This window comes from Oncorhynchus nerka, linkage group LG11, assembly GCF_034236695.1.
Source record: "Oncorhynchus nerka isolate Pitt River linkage group LG11, Oner_Uvic_2.0, whole genome shotgun sequence".
Classification (NCBI taxonomy): Eukaryota; Metazoa; Chordata; class Actinopteri; order Salmoniformes; family Salmonidae; genus Oncorhynchus; species Oncorhynchus nerka.
Genome location: NC_088406.1, coordinates 48,081,964 through 48,097,832, shown reverse-complemented (window position 1 = coordinate 48,097,832; position 15,869 = coordinate 48,081,964). Strand labels below are relative to the sequence as shown.

General features: G+C 47.2%; 1 long non-coding RNA gene across 1 annotated transcript; it reads right to left on the bottom strand.

Annotated features, from left to right (window-relative positions):
* Positions 1-277: 277 nt before the first annotated feature.
* Positions 278-14,912, bottom strand: LOC135573991 (uncharacterized). Its single transcript, XR_010465089.1, has 3 exons — positions 14,796-14,912; positions 427-482; positions 278-307 (listed from the first exon to the last, which is right to left on the bottom strand). It is a non-coding gene; the product is annotated as an uncharacterized LOC135573991 (long non-coding RNA).
* Between the last annotated feature and the right edge of the window lie 957 nt (positions 14,913-15,869).

Sequence of the window (15,869 nt, the reverse complement as noted above, 5' to 3'; positions counted from 1 at the left end):
CTCCTTCATTCCCATGTCTATCTTAAAATGAGCTGGGTTAGTACGCCACGGACAGAATGTGAGGGTAATGTGCAATATGTATTATGTATGTGAAGTGTACAGCGTGCACGACAGGGGTAACATGCAATGTATGCATTATGCTGAGTGTGTAATGCACAGGGCTTGAGTGTGTTAGGATATCCAAACAGTCTCCACTTACCACTCTCTCCGGGCTCTCCTGGTCCTCTGGGGAGGCACTGTGGTGAGGGTTGGCGTGGGGGGAGGTGGGAGGCCTGTCCGAAGGGGGAGACCGCCTTTTGTCTTTTACCTGGCTCAGTAGAGGAGATACCAAGTTCAACAGGTCAGTAAACAGCACTGCAGTACACCACCTCAGGTATGGTAAATAGCGTGTCTGGAACAAGTGAAAGCCAGATAGTGGCTACTCACGGCTGGTTCTCTGGCCTGGGTAGATACATGACTTTCTTCCAATTCTCTGTCAGAGTCTGCAAACAGGAGGAGATTATGTCAATGTTGGCGTGTGACGCACTGACAAGAGGGCAGAGGTCAACAAGACTATATCACTTGACCCCACTGACACATTGGCATGATATAAGGTCATGGATACAGCACATGGACACACACATGCATATACTGTAAGATTATACCTTCTCTATTTTATATATTTTTGACGCAGGTATTGCGGCATGCCTATGGATTTCCAACCATTTGGTTTAGTGACCGGCCTCTCAGACTGCGGTGCATTGCTATGGCACTCTTGGAATTATTTCCATGGTTCTGCATATCCCTGCACCACCCACCCTAGCCCCTCAATAGCCCTCTACTTATAGGCAGGAGGCACTTGACTTTTTCGCTGGTCCCCAGCAATGTCATGCGTGTCCTACCCTTTTGGTTTCATGTAATGGCTTTTTGATCAGTCTTGGCATGTGTGTTTATGCGTGTGTGTGTGTGTATGTCAAGTGGGGGGATCCAGTACTCAGTATCAGCGTATTTCTCATGCCTCTATCGGGGGTGTCAGAGTGTCGGGTATCTCAGCCGGTCACGAGAACAAATTACAGACATTCAGAGTGCTCCTGCCCAGGATGGCTAAACGTTGTGAAAGCAGGGACACCCGCCTTGGATAGTATGCTTCATGAGTACTGGACATTGCAATAATAAGGGTGTTACGCATCTGATCTATTATGATCTGTACAATGTTAATACCGGTATCAAGAAATAACTAAATGGCTCTAACTTCTCGACATAGCTAAATTAAACAAACTTTTTTGCGCTGATTTAAAAACATGAAATACTTAAGAGCTTGTATCCATAATATCCAGGTAAAGCAGAGTTCAAATTATACCATGACATTTGGGGAGGTCTCTATTTTTTTCATGCGACCTCCTACTGTATGCGTGCATGAGCTTGACATTTTTTGATGGGCCGAATCGTAAAGACGTCACTTAGCGGAAATAAATGGTATTACCTTTTAACGTGGCATGAACACGTGAACACAACCAGTCGGCATGTTTTCATCTGATTGTCAAACAAATCACTTCAAAAGTAGACTACCTGCGCATGTTTGTCCACTCTAAAATGATTCCAGCATCCAAACAGTGCACTGTTCACATGATACTTTTTTAAACCATGACACAGAGGTGGGGCGTGTTTGTTTCATTTGGAATAAGCTTTTACTTCAATATTTAACACTGTAGCAGTAGGCTACAAATGGCATTTTTAAACAAATAGGCGAATGGTTAAATTTGAATTATTGAGAGACCCCCTGCCCCCCCCCCCCCTGCCCCCACCATAATATGTGTATGAGTGAAAGAAGCAGCTGACCAAGAGTGCTCCCTGCTGTGCACAGTGAGTGCTCCACATAGGTCAGACCACTTTCTTTATATAGAGCCAGCTCTCTCTGACCCACATCTGCATGCTTACTACTGACTGATCTATACGTCTTAGATCCCTTCCATTCAGCTTAGAGGGAGCTGCAAACTACAGTCCAACACAGCAAAACAACCTAACCTCCAATCTGGCAACCCATCTGTTTCATTTCGCATTATGGGATTGGCGTTCTGTGGTAAACGAAAAGGTTACGAATTAACGTTGGAGAAGGACATGGTACTGTCTGCGTGCGTCTGTTCTCGTGATATGTTCAGCTGGTCAGATTTGGTGTCCTCAATGTTCTCAATGTCTTTTTAAATGCATTGGTCCTATACATTGAGACATTGCACCTAATTCGTCAAAAAAGGTTCACGGGATTAGGTTTCCCTCTATTAGATTTGATAATGAAGTAACAGACCTTGACTTGGTGGTCGGCTATTTGCTACTAGGATATGGGAAAGGACAGGACAGTTCACTACCATTCTCCCAGCATCAAACAGCCTGATCCCAGTCTCCGCAGGGTATCAGCCAGGACCCTAGTTAGAAACGGGATAAGAATGGGATCTTGTGACGTGTGGCTTTGTTTTTGGCGGATTGTGCAACAGCGACAACAATGCCAGAGTAACGATAGTGATATGAGCTATCTAATCTCCAATGAAGCAATATCTTATTCAATTCTAATTGGAATATGTTTCTATTTGGCTACACTGTGGAGTGGTTATGAAGTCAGGTTCCTGCACAACGGAACACATAGACCTACCCTTTTCTATCATAGTGTTTGATACTGGAATTGTCTTTCGGAAAAAATAATATTGTTCAAGGCAAAGAACGACAAGCAAAGAGAACCAGATCTAGAGAGGTCTCAGGGACATGCTTTCAGCAGTGGAGACCAGGCTGTTTCACTCACAGCGTGCCAACAAATACACAGTGTGGGCATAGTATGTAGTAGGAAATGGGCCTAATATATTCACCTTATGAATATTTAAATGTCCCCACATACAGTAAACATAGCTTTGATACGAAGCGCTGTGTGTCTTGTTTGCTCTGTATATATTTTGCAGCAGTTGAATCCTAGAGGCTTCCAGGTCAGTCACTTTAGACACTGATTTGGCTAGTCATCTAGACACCATGTCCAAATACTAATGGAATTCTGCAGAGGATCAACTGTGTTTGTTTTTCTCCATCATTTGGAAAGTTACAGTAATTGGGTTAGCAACTAGGCAACTAAAAGAGCGTCATCTGAAGTTGCAAAAAAATCAATTTCCCTTGGACTGAGAACGTTGGAGTGTCTTCTACTGTAACCATCACATTGACAGTCTACCAGAAGTTACCCCATATGTACAGCCATAGTATGTAGTATTAGGACACACACTTAGCAGCTACAGACCTGCTGTGTGGAGAAAGCTAACCTGATTGGTGCTAATTCAATGAGGGTCATGAGACCCAGGACGAAGAGAAAGGACCCTTTGTGTACAAGGACCCTTTGTTAATCAATACTATTCCGGTAATAAGTTGACGTGCAAATATATCTACCAAATAGCATCAAGATTTACAGAGAAAAAGTGGTACGTTTGTGTACAACTCAGGGATAAAGTTAGTCTAAAGCTATTGGATTTGAAAAACTGTTTATTCAAACAGTTCAATGCCGAGGCACATTATGAATCATGAAGAGACCTCCTAAAACTGCTACATATAGATTTTAGTGTTACCAAATTCCCCAATCTGTTTTCGTCAGTTATTGATCTCTACTTTCCCATGAAGATGAACTACTTCTACTAGAGGGGACCTATGCCAGCTTTAGTTGTGGTGAAAATGTATTCCCCCAACTGTGTCCAAAACAGACCCACGTTAGACTCCACAATCTTCACTGCTGGTTGTTGTCAATTCCTTATTTAACAGGCCAATGAAGGGAAAGCCCTACTCGGCATAGCTGGCATTCCCAGAAATGTCACAGACTTTAAACCATACAGATTATTTTTGGTTAAAAAAAAACCCACTCCAGGACACTTTTGAATGTCTAAAACTAAACGGAAAGTATGTAGAAATTATAATGGAACTATACGTTTTCAAATAACTGCGCTTTTTTTCTGGCCCGCAAATGGCTTTTGACGAACAAATCGGTCCAGAGAAAAATCTGCGCTGCCCTCCGCTGCATTTTGAAATGTGACCCTAGAGCCAAAACTACTGCCCACTCCTGCTTTAAACTGATCATTTGGACCCAACTGTGCTACTGTTATACCATAAGGTACACAGATATACCTCAGAAACAATATCCTATTTAAAAACCGTACATTATGAAACAAGAGACATCTATAACTAATTGCGGTATATTCTATTCTTCACTAACAGTTGCCTTGGACTGTTAATAGGTCAGCATGTGGACAGAATCAGGTTTCAGTGTCTGTGTGACTTGTGAATAACTCAAATAAAATTTTATTGGTCACATACACATGGTTGCAGATGTTAATGCGAGTAGAGCGAAATGCTTGTCCTTCTAGTTCTGACAGTGCAGTAATATCTAACAAGTAATCTAACAATTCCCCAACAACTAACTAATACACACAAACCTAAAGGGGTGAATGAGAATATATACATACAAGTATGTGGATGAGCGATGGCCAAGCGGCAAGGTGCAATAGATGGTATAAAATACAGTATATACATGTGATATGAGTAATGTAAGATATATAAACATAATTAAAGTGGCATTATTTAAAGTGGCATTGTTTAAAGTGACTAGTGATCCATTTATTAAAGTGTCCAGTGATTGGGTCTCAATGTAGGCAGCAGCCTCTCTGAGTTAGTGATGGCTGTTTAGCAGTCTGATGGCCTTGAGACAGCTGTTTTTCAATCGCTTGGTCCCAGCTTTGACGCACCTGTACTGACCTCGCCTTCTGGATGATAGCAGTGTGAACAGGCTGTGGCTCAGGTGGTTGTTGTCCTTGATGATCCTTTTGGCCTTCTTGTGACATTGGGCACTGTAGGTGTCGTGGAGGGCAGGTAGTTTGCCCCAGTGATGTGTTGTGCAGACCACACCACCCTCTGGAGAGCCTTGCGGTTGAGGGCGGTGCAGTTGCCGTACCAGGCGGTGATACAGCCCGACAGGATGCTCTCGATTGTGTAACAATACAGAGGCGGATGCAAGATGCAAGCAACGATGGTTTAATGAATATAGGTTACAGCAGCAACAGGACAGACAGACTGTACTCAGACGGAATCCGACCCAGGGACTAGGGCACATCCTCCTATGTGAGCGTGCTGAGAAACCCAGGGGAGAGTGTCCGGATGGGTAGGAAGGAGCACAGCAGATAATCCACACAAGGGCGGCGAGAGATGAGTACGGACACACGACACAACCTCAGGGAAGTAACAACGATCTGACAACAAGAAACACTGGTTACAGAACATATAAAGGGAAGATAAGTGATTCCAGCTGGCGCAGACAATCAGGCCGAGATTGGGAACCACGCCCACACAAACACGGGAGAGAGAGAGAGAGAGAGAGAGAGAGAAAAGGAGGCAGTGGATTCATGAACCGTGACAATACCCCCCTAGGAACGCCTCTTGGCGTTCCCAGGCGAATTTACCTGTCGATTGAAATCATCGATAAGGGAGTGATCCAGAATGTCCCTAGCAGGTACCCAACTTCTCTCCTCCGGGCCGTAACCCTCCCAGTCCACCAGGTACTGGAATCCGCGTCCCCTCCTTCTAGAGTCCAAAATACGATTGACAGAAAAGGTGGGTTCCCCATCAACAAGTCGTGGCGGCGGGGGAACCGGGACCGGTGGGTTAATGCGTGCCTGAAACACAGGTTTTATTTTAGACACATGAAAGGTAGGATGAATTCTCCTATACGCCGGAGGAAGCTGGAGCCGGACCGCCACCGGACTAATGATCCTGGTGACTTTGAACGGGCCGATAAATTTGGGGGCAAGCTTGTTCGAAACGGATCGGAGTGGAATGTTCTTAGTAGAAAGCCACACTCTTTGGCCAACGACGTATACCGGAGGCTTCGACCGGTGGCGATCGGCCTTAGTCTTGGTGCGCGCCCCCACCCGGGAGAAGAGTCTCACGGGCTCTGCTCCATGCGTGACGGCACCTCTGGATGAAAGCGTGAGCGGAGGGAACAGACACCTCGGACTCCGTACTGGGAAAGATAGGTGGCTGGTAACCTAAACTACACTCAAACGGAGAGAGACCCGTGGCTGCCACTGGCAACGAATTGTGAGCGTACTCAACCATAGAGAGTTGTTGACTCCAGGAAGAGGGATTCTTAGAAACCAAACATCGCAACACTCTCTCCAAATCTTGGTTGGCCCTCTCCGCTTGACCGTTGCTCTGGGGATGAAACCCTGAAGACAGGCTGACACTCGCTCCCAGTAACCTACAAAACTCTTGCCAAAACTTGGACACAAATTGGGGCCCCCTGTCAGAAACTACGTCCATCGGCAGACCATGTAAGCGAAAGACGTGATCCACGACAGTTACCGCTGTCTCCTTGGCAGATGGTAATTTAGGCAAGGGAATAAAATGAGCCGCCTTCGAGAACCGGTCCACCACGGTCAAAACAACCGTCTTGCCCTGGGAGGGCGGGAGGGCGGTAACAAAATCTAGCGCGATGTGGGACCAGGGTCTCGAAGGGACCGACAGCGGTTGGAGTAACCCATCTGGGGTCGATTAGAAGTCTTCCCAGTGGCACAAACCGAGCAAGCCAAGACAAAACTGTGAATGTCACGAGCCATCAGTGGCCACCAAAAGCGTTGCTTAACCAAAAAGCTAGTGCGACTGACTCCTGGATGACACGCTACGTTGGAGCAATGCCCCCACCGAATAACATCGGACCGACACCCTCCGGCACAAACGACCGATTAGGCGGGCAACCGGGCGGAGGCGTTACCCCTTCTAAGGCCGTTTTGACCTCGATTCAACCTCCCATGTGAGTGTGGAGACCACTAGGGTCCCGGGTAGGATGCACTCGGGAGTGGATGGGCGTTCGGAATGGTCAAAAATGCGAGAAAGGGAATCGGGTTTGACATTCTTGGAACCCGGGCGATACGAGAGAGAGAAGTCAAAACGTCCGAGAAAAAGAGTGCCCACCGCGCCTGCCTGGAGTTGAGTCGCTTGGCGGTTCTGATATATTCCAAATTTTTGTGATCGGTCCAAACTATAAAAGGTACCCCGAACCCTCTAACCAATGGCGCCACTCCTCCAGTGCTAACTTCACTGCCAACAACTCTCTGTTGCCAATGTCGTAGTTGCGTTCCGCAGGTGATAACCGATGGGAAAGGAACGCGCAAGGGTGCATCTTGTCGTCAGAAGAGGAACGTTGGGAAAGTACCGCACCTACCCCCACCTCTGAAGCGTCCACCTCCACCACGAACTGACGCGAGGGATCGGGAGCTATGAGGATGGGAGCCGAAACAAAGCGGCTCTTGAGTTTGACGAATGCAGCCTCGGCTGTATCGGACCACCTGAACGTCACTCTGGGGGAGGTTAAGGCGGTAAGAGGAGCGACTATCTGGCTAAAGTTGCGAACGAAACGCCGGTAGAAATTGGCGAATCCCAGAAACCTCTGTAGGGCCTTACGGGAATCTGGGCTTGGCCAATCCACCACAGCCTTAACCTTGTCAGGATCCATGCGAATACCTTCAGTCGAGACGATGTAACCTAGGAATGGAACGGATTGTGCATGAAAAATGCATTTCTCCGCCTTGACAAAAAGTCCATTCTCCAACAACCTCTGAAGTACTCGTCTGACGTGCTGAACGTGTTCCTGGAGAGAAGAAGAAAAAATCAGTATGTCATCCAGGTAAACATATATGAACTGATCAATCATATCTCTCAGCACGTCATTTACGAGTGCCTGGAAAACCGCTGGGGAGTTGGATAGCCCAAAAGGCATGACCAAATATTCGAAGTGCCCTCTGGGGGTGTTAAACGCGGTCTTCCATTCGTCCCCCCCCCTTATGCGAACCAAATGATATGCATTACGTAAATCCAACTTAGTGAATACGGATGCTCCCTGTAACCTTTCAAAGGCTGAGGACATCAACGGTAAGGGATAGGTATTTTTCACTGTGATGTTATTCAACCCACGGTAATCAATGCAAGGACGCAGAGATCCGTCCTTCTTCTCCACAAAGAAGAACCCCGCCCCGCTGGAGAAGAGGAAGGACGAATGAATCCAGATGCCAGAGAACCAGAGATGTATCTCTCCATAGCCTCCCTCTCAGGAACAGAGAGTGAATATAACTTGCCTTTAGGCGGAGACTCACCTGGCAATAATTCTATTGCACAGTCATAGGGACGATGCGGAGGAAGAGAAGCAGCACGGGACTTACTGAACACCTCCTTCAGGTCGAGGTATTCAACGGGCACGTTAGACAAATCCACCGCCTCCTCTAGAAACACAGAATCAGACACAGACGAACAAGCAGACACTAAACAGGACTCAAGACATTTGTTACTCTACATGGATATAGAATTATGACCCCAGTCAACTCTGGGGTTGTGTTGGGTGAGCCAAGGGTGGCCGAGAACTAATGGTGCAAGGGGTGAGTCCATAAGTAGAAATTATAGTGTCTCAGTGTGATTGCCAGAAGTGATGAGTGTGATAGGTTCAGTGGTGTGAGAAATGTTGGGTAGTTCTTGACCATTGAGAGCGTTGACGGATATCTTGTGCGTGAGTGAGGTGATAGGAATCTGGAGTTTGTGAGCGAGCTTGAAGTCCATGAAATTACCCTCTGCTCCTGAGTCCAGTAAGGCTTGGGTGTCGTGCGTGTGGTTGGCCCATCTTAGTCTTACCGGGAGGAGAGTAGATGATGAGGTCTTCTCTGTGGTGACACCACCCGATAGTAGCCTCATTCTTACTACCGGGCCTAATCTTTTACCGGGCAGGAGTGGATAAAGTGGCCCGCTCTACCACAGTAGAGACAGAGTCCTTGGGATCTCCGCCTCTCCCTCTCTTCCCGGAGAGGCGAGCTCTCCCCAGCTGCATGGGTTCGTGAGCGGAGGTTGAACTGGCCGTGTTCCCGCCGCTGGCATGCCAGCCCTCCGTGTCGTTATACGGTCTGTTAGGGCATGCTCGGCGGCCAACACGACTCAGACGAGCGTCGACCCTCAAGGCTAGTTCCACTAGTCCATTTAAACTCCTGGGAAGGTCCAGAACATAAATCTCCTTCTGATCCGGTCCTCCAGCCCATGCAGGAACATGTCCCACTGCGCCTCCTCGTTCCACTGACACTCTGCGGCCAGAGTGCGGAATTGGATGGAGTATTCCGATACTGAACGGTCTCCTTGGCGAAGGTCAGCGAGTAGTCTGGCCGCCTCCCTACCCGCCACGGCCCGATCGAAGACCCTTCTCATCTCCTCGGAGAGTGTCTGGAAAGAGGTGCAGCATGGGTCCTGGTTCGCCCACACCGCCGTTCCCCAAAGAGCCGCTTTGCCTGATAGCAGTGTGAGTACGAATGCTACCTTAGACTGTTCACGGTTGAAGGTCCGTGGCTGCAACGAGAAATGCATGGAACATCTCGTAAGAAAAGCTCTGCAATAGTCAGGATCACCTGAATAACCCTCTGGTGTCGGTAGCCGTGGCTCTAGCTGGGAATCCGGCTCTGGCGGGGCGGGTTGAACTGCCGGTGTAGGTGGCGCAGCGAGACCCCTCAGATGTTGTAATTGTTGGGTCAGCTGGGATACCTGCGTCGCAATGGCTTGTACTTCCCGACCTGTGCTGGAGATGTTCTCCTCTTGTTGATCCATTCTCGTGATACTACGGGAAATGAATTCGGTCAGACTCGTTGAACTCGCTGCATCCATGGTCTGGTCAGATCGTTCTGTAACAATACAGAGGCGGATGCAAGATGCAAGCAACGATGGTTTAATGAATATAGGTTACAGCAGCAACAGGACAGACAGACTGTACTCAGACGGAATCCGACCCAGGGACTAGGGCACATCCTCCTATGTGAGCGTGCTGAGAAACCCAGGGGAGAGTGTCCGGATGGGTAGGAAGGAGCACAGCAGATAATCCACACAAGGGCGGCGAGAGATGAGTACGGACACACGACACAACCTCAGGGAAGTAACAACGATCTGACAACAAGAAACACTGGTTACAGAACATATAAAGGGAAGATAAGTGATTCCAGCTGGCGCAGACAATCAGGCCGAGATTGGGAACCACGCCCACACAAACACGGGAGAGAGAGAGAGAGAGAGAGAGAGAGAGAGAGAAAAGGAGGCAGTGGATTCATGAACCGTGACAGATTGTGCATCTGTAAAAGTTTGTGACAAACCAAATTTCTTCAGCCTCCTGAGGTTGAAGAGGCACTGTTGCGCCTTCTTCACCACACTGTCTGTGAACACCAACAACAATGAGACAGCCAACAGGGAGGAGGTGAGGGCACTTGGAGTGTGGTGTCAGGAAAACAACCTTTCAGTCAACGTAAACAAAACAAAGGAGATGATCGTAGACTTCAGGAAACAGCAGAGGGAGCACTCCCCTATCCATATCGAAGAGACAGCAGTGGAGAAGGTGGAAAGTTTTAAGTTCCTGGGCGTACACATCACAGACAAACTGAAATGGTCCACCCAGGAACTTAACATTTTCCACCTTCTCCACACACCCTTGTGAGGCCCCAGTGTTGAGGGTCAGCGAAATGGAGATGTTGTTTCCTACCTTCATCACCTGGGGGTGTCCCATCAGAAAGTCCACAACCCAATTGGGGTGGCAGGGTAGCCTAGTGGTTAGAGCGTTGGACTAGTAACCGAAAGGTTGCAAGTTTGAATCCCTGAGCTGACAAGGTACAAATCTGTTGTTCTGCCCCTAACTGGCAGTTAACCCACTGTTCCTAGGCCGTCATTGAAAATAAGAACTGACTTAACTGACTTGCCTAGTAACACTCTAAACACTAGGCTACCTGTCACCCCGAGGAGCTTGGAGGGTACTATGGTGTTGAATGCTGAGCTGTAGTCAATGAACCGCATTCTTACATAGGTATTATTTTTGTCAAGATGGGATAGGGCAATGTGCAGTGTGATGGTGATTGCGTCATCTGTGGACCTGTTGATGCGGTATGCAAACTGAAATGGGTCTAGTGTGGCCGGTAAGGTGGCAGTGATATGATCCTTGACAAGCCTCTCAAAGCACTCAATGATGACAGAAGTGAGGACTACGGGGTGGTCATTTAGTTCAGTTATCTTTGCCTTCTTGGGTACAGGAACAATGGTTGCCATCTTGAAGCATGTGGGGACAACAGACTGGGATAGGGAGCGATTGAATATGTCCGTAAACACACCAGCCAGTTGGTCTGCACATGCTCTGAGGACACGGCTAGGGATCCTGCCTGGGCCAGCAGTCTTGTGAGAGTTAACACGTTTAAATGTTTTACTCATGTCAGCCACGGAGAAAGAGAGGGGGAGGGTGCAGTCTTTGTTTGTGAGCCGTGATGGTGACACTGTATTATCCTCAAAGCTGGCGAAGAGTTTAGTTTGTCTGGAAGCGTGACATCGGTGTCCGTGACGTGGCTGTTTTGGTTTTTGTAGTCCGTGATTTCCTGTAGACCCCGCCACATATGTCTCATATCTGAGCCGTTGAATTGTGACTCCACCATGTCCCTGTACCAGCATTTTGCTTGTTTGATTGCCTTGTGGAGGGAATAACTACACTGTTTATATTCAGCCATAAATCCAGACCTCTTTCAATGGTTAAATGCGGTGGATCGCACTTTCAGTTTTGCGCGAATGCCGCCATCCAGCCACGGTTTCTGGTTAGCGTAGGTTTTAATCGTCACATTGGGTACAACATCTCCAATGCACTTCTTTATAAACGCACTCACCGAGTCAGGGTATTGGTCAATGTTGTTCTCTGTGGCTAACCAGAACATATTCCAGTCCGCGTGATCAAAACAATCTTGAAGGGTGGCTTCCGATTGGTCAGACCAGCGTTGAATGGTTCTCGTCACTGGAACATCCTGTTTGAGTTTCTGCTCATAATACGGTATGAGCAAGATGGCGTCGTGGTCGGATTTGCCGAAGGGAGGGCGGGAGAGGGCTTTGTATGCATCACGGAAGTTAGAGTAGCAGTGTTCGAGAGTATTAGCCCTGCGTGTCGTGCAATCAATGTGCTAATAGAATTTAGTTAGCCTTGTTCTGAAATTTGCTTTGTTAAAATCCCCAGCTACAATAAATGTAGCCTCCGGATATATAGTTTACAGTTTACATAGAGTCCAGTGAAGTTCCTTGAAGGCTGTCTTGGTGTTCGCTTGAGGGGGAATGTACACAGCTGTGACTATAACTGATGAGAATTCTCTTGGTAGGTCGGGTGAGCAGAAGGACCTGAGTTCCTGTATGTTGTTATGATTACACCATGAGTCGTTAATCATAAATCATACACCCCTGCCCTTCCTCTTCCCAGAGAGGTGTTTATCTCTGTCGGTGCGATGCATGGAGAAGCCGGGTGGCTGAATCGATTCGACAACATATCCCGAGAGAGCCATGTTTCTGTGAAACAGAGAATGTTACAATCTCTGATGTCTCTCTGGAAGGGAACCCTTGCTCGAATTTCGTCTACCTTGTTGTCAAGAAAACTGTGATGTGCACATCTACGGAGCCTGACCAGGAGGTTGATCCGTCTGCCCCTTCTGCGGTGCCGTTATTTTGGGTTGGCTACTGGGATTAGATCTATTGTCCTGGGTGGTGGTCCGAACAGAGGATCCGCTTCGGGAAAGTCGTATTCCTGGTCGTAATGTTGGGAAATTGACGTTGCTCTTATATCCAACAGTTCTACCCGGCTGTATGTAATAAGACTTAAGATTTCCTGGGGTAACAATGTAAGAAATAATACATAAAAAAACAAAATACTGCATAGTTTCCTAAGAACTCAAAGCTGGTCTAAGCATGGAGTTAATCAGCCCCATGACTCAGGTGAGAGACATAGCATGGTAGTAGCCAACCTGGATTCCTAAAGCATCATGTGCTCCCTGAACATGAATCAGACACTAGAGTCTTTGCAGAGTCTGTAGTCTCCTCAAAATTGTAAGGTGGAATCATGTAATGCACAACGTGAATACACAAAACTGAATATGGGATTGAACTGAATATGGGATTATATGGGATTGTTTTAGCCAGTCACACTTATAAAGGCCCCTCATCCAGAATATGTATTTGAGGAGGACTATGGGAACTGAAGATTAGAGATAGAGAGGGTCTTCTTGTCCTTTGAAAGCTCAGATGGAAAAATCAGCCACATCCTGAGGCGGACAGGAAATGCCTCTTTATAAACCGGAAACCGAGATATTTTGTGAGATAAATACTCAACAAGGAGGGCAAGACACAAACAACCCTCCTTCTCCCTCCTATTTTCCACCATCATTTTCAAATAAATTCATTAAAAATCCTACAATGTGATTTTCTGGATTTGTTTTCTAATTTTGTCTGCCATAGTTGAAGTGTACCTATGATGAAAATTACAGGCCTCTCTCATCTTTTTAAGTGGGAGAACTTGCACATTTGGTGGCTGACTAAATACCTTTTTGCCCCACTGTATCTATAACCCTCTGGCTTGTCTGTAGGGGGTCAGATACAGTCTCCCTATTTCAGACTGGATTTGGGGAGGGTTAGCTGCATGCATTACACTCTGCTACGCAGTGGCATAAACATCTATCTATAGTTTATCAACAACATTCATAACAGGTCCCTGCAGAGACGATAACTCCAGAGCAGACTGTCCCCCCCTCCACCCCCGTGGATGGTGCTGGTGTCCCATTAACACGTTTGACCCCTCAGTCCTCAGAGGAATGGCAGGGGGATCACACACACAGACATTCAACACATGCCATCAAAGGGAGGAGAGGGCTATGGGAACACACACAGTTCAAAACAGATAGGAGTTGTTACCGAACATCCTAACAAGCAGCCATGTAAGTTGTTACATTCATTGGCTGAGATAGATTCAAAAAATAAACGTAACCTTAACGTTTTTAACCCTTAAGATGCTTTTTAAATAGCTACACAAAAAGACTCCCAACGCAGACATTAACATCTCTAAAATGACCAACACATTCACATTTTTCCTAGGCAAACGGTCGCTAGTGGCCTGAGAACCAGAGGGAGGAAAGATAACTTGAAAATAACTTTTAGATTATACTTTTACGTAATACTTATATGCCTGTTACTGTTATTCAAACCTAGCCTTAACTCTGGGTGGGTCTTGCCCTCCATACCGTGTTTACCATTCTACCCAACTTGCCATGGCATACCAAGCTATTGGGCTGGGGTGCAACACTCAGATCCTGTGACCGGCAGGTTGCAGAAGTTGCCCGTGTGTAAAATGAAGATGGAGTGTTTGAAACAATCGCGTGCTGCTACTACCTCGTCAATAATCTTTGCAAGCAGGAACAGCAGCAGACAGCAGCAATCCACAACGACCATGTTGAGCATATTGTATGGTAACATAGCCCTATGCTATCAACAATACCAGTGGCGTTTGTCCTTCTATACGGCCTGTGTACTTCTCCAACAAATAATAGCTATGTTATCAATACCTAGCAATGTGCAGTGTCTCCAGACTTCAGTCTATGCTGCACAACACAGTTAGACAAATGTTTTTAGTAAAATAATGGGGGTGAAAGAACATTCTCAAACAACGATGCAGACAACTAGATGAACAGATATGACATGAACAAGACTGAAATATATTATCACCAGTGGACTTGATTCCATTCTGCACTATGTACAAACAGTTGAACAGCCATAACACCGAGGTTAAAAAAGCCCTGCCACTCTCCTAACCTGAGATACGTGCACCACCGCACCGACCCACCACAACAATCCCACTCTTCCACATGTACTGTCCACAAACTCTCAGATCTAAGAAGTCACAATGAGTCCGATCTAAGACATTTCCACTGTAGTGAGATGGAGACTAATCCTACCTGGTTGATACCGCTGTCACAGTGTGCTACCTCCCTGGGTGAGAGATTCACCTGGTAGAAGATCTGAAATCACACACTGCTCTCTGTCAAACTCTCACTCACTCACTCTCTCCTGATCACCCTGTCCCTTCACTGAAACCTCAGTTGGGAAATCTGGACAAGCCCCATGGCATCTCTAGGTGGGACGTAACGAGAGTAATGATTGGACGAGGGCAAGGGGATGCCCCCATATTAGGAAGGTGAGGGGAAGGACTGTCAAGATAGGGGGGAGGAGGAAGGGGCCAAATACTTTGACAGGATTCAGTCAGATTGTCATGAGCTTTCTTCTGCTGCATATTTGAGAAAAAGACTGGACACCACTCTTCTTCAGCGACATGTAAACTACCTACCTGGCTGGCTGCTGGTGACATTGTTTAAATTCCCTGAGGAGTCAAACAAAGTGGAGGAATAACAAAAGGAATTATCTTCAGATCTGGGATAGCGGAGCTAATGTTGTGTGGCTATTTTTATCCCTCGAGATCACAATAAGAACAGGCCTGGGGTCTTAATTTAGAGAAAGTGTGACCCTTCTGGGGAGAGCATCTGTTGTTGTGAGCTTAACACTGAGTGTACTGTGTGTATCGATGGCCTGTTATTAACGTCCCTGCTTGCAGAGCTGAGGTAGTCAAAGTGGGTGCTGTGGTGGTTCATAACCACCATGCCTGCATAGACATGGAGTAATACCATCCCCATTCTGCCAGCTGGACCCCCATGTGAGCCACACAGGTGGTCCCATCGAGCCCTGGCCAGGGACACAAGCCTGCCACTGAAGGCTGCCAGGGAGATCAAGCCGCTTGCATTGTGGTAACGCTGTCATTGTTGCATTCCGCCGCTGACACAAAACTAGGATTTAGACAGGGAGGCTCGGAGCATTGGGGGGTGAGGTGAGTTGGGCAGCTGGCTTGGCACGGGACAGAGTGTCCCAGGGGCCCAGCAATCGCCTCATGTCAGCGGTTCGCTGTGCCAGGGCCAGAAAACTGGAGCAGGCTGGCTGCGGGGGGCTACAGGGGAAAACATCCCCAATGGGATCTGGGA